A 1864-nucleotide genomic window follows, 5' to 3' on the forward strand; every position below is an offset into this window, starting at 1 on the left:
CTGAGCAGACTTTCTACCTCAGCCATTTTCTAGAGGTAGCTGTGGACAATTTTCTATTAGTTTTAACATACCTCCCCGGTGGACCAAATCTCTTATAGAGATTACTGGAAAATGAAAGTATAATTTTGTTTGAAATCAGTAAGACATGAAAGAGAACGTGTTTCTGGAGCTTCTAGTATGCTCCATACAAAAAGCTAACTGAAAATTATCCTCTGTATTAAATTCCATTTGTTTATTTCTGGAAATAATTTCTACCAGCCAGCACTGTATGAAAGTGGAATGGCTCCATCCCCCATCACACTGAAGGTCTCTTCCCAAAGGGACTTTTCCTGGGTTTCGGAACTCTTTCCTACCCTCAGCTCACAGGTGAGCATCAACATGTACTTCCTCAGGAGGCTAAAATAGCACATGCCACAGCTGGGAAGGAATACGATCCCTGTGGGAGAGAGCTGGCTGCAGCTTGGACAGCACCAACAGGCAGCAGGAGCCAAAGTGCCCCCATCGTCCTGAGCCAGGGAAAGTCCCTCTCCGGCTCTACAGCTGGAGGACTGCCTGTCACCCACCGTGTGATCAAGTGGGGTCAAAGAGCCTCACAACTTGGAGGGTCCCCTGATCCACTTCACAGACCGGTCTGAGGGACGACCAGCTGAGGTCAACCATCATCTTTTCAGAAAGGGAAGGAAGAAATCCTCTGGAGTACAGCCAGGCTGTTTACTAATCATCATCACTTTTCACAGACAGCTATATGCTGCTTCTGTGTGGAAAGCAAGAGCTGGCACTGTAGCAGAGGAAAGGCTCAGCCTTCTTCTCTAACCTTTTCCTGCAGAAATCCCTACCACGTACTGCTCGTATCTACCCAAGTGCCCCACAGCCCCAGAAGGCAAGCAGACAGCACGAAGCTCTCCTCCTTCACATCCCCTTGCCCCAGGAAGTGGTGCTGGGAACCTGTCCCCTCGCCCCGCAGGAGCACCCGGTGCCACCAGCCTGCCCGAAGAGGGACCCCTGCACCTCCCCTTCTCTGCTGCCGGCAGTAGGTGAGGTCCTGGGGCCACCTGGTGGCTCATTGCGTGGATTGTTTGAATTCCTGTTCTCTCCGCGCCGGGTGATTCAGCAGCACCAGACCAGGCCATATAGCACGGTGCCCACCAGCCCTTGGGAAAGCCAAGCTCCATTCACTCACTCAGCCCTTCCTATGCTCTGGCTTTTTCAGGGTTACCTGAGAGCTATCCAGATTCCCAGGGCTACATGTCCTCTGGCTGCCCTCTTCAGATGCTGAGACTACAACACTTAAAACCACAGATCTTTGATCATTATTGTTATTATTTTTTTCACCCAAACAGCCTGAAAATGAGAGGCTCTATTTGTGGCTGAGTTGACGTAACATGCAGATCCCATCTCAGCCATGCAGCCTTTCCTCCATATGCAGGGAAACAAAAATAGCAGGTTCTAGAGAACCTGGAATCCAGTCAGAACAAAAATGACTTAGACCTGCAGAGATGAAGGACAATTTCCCACGATCCTTCACTTTCATGAAGAAACACCAGCCCACACACTTCTCCCAGGCCCTGGGAATAGCCCAGTGATTCATCAGCCAGATGACTCTTTTGGCGAGGAGCAGGTGATGGCTCTAGCAGAAGGTGGCATTGCACCAAGAACCCCAAGCCTACTGCATACAGAGGTCTCCCAGGCAGCATTCCCCACTTTCACTCCCACCTAAACCAAGCTTCTTCTCTCATCACCCTCCTGTACAAATGTGCCAGTGCAACAGGGATGCAGACCCGGATGCCCAGCACGGCTTCACTGATACACACCCCACCAAACACGATGTAAGCAAGGGATGCTGGTCACAGAAAATGAGACAGTC

This window comes from Gallus gallus, chromosome 1 (assembly GCF_016699485.2).
Source record: "Gallus gallus isolate bGalGal1 chromosome 1, bGalGal1.mat.broiler.GRCg7b, whole genome shotgun sequence".
Taxonomy (NCBI): Eukaryota; Metazoa; Chordata; class Aves; order Galliformes; family Phasianidae; genus Gallus; species Gallus gallus.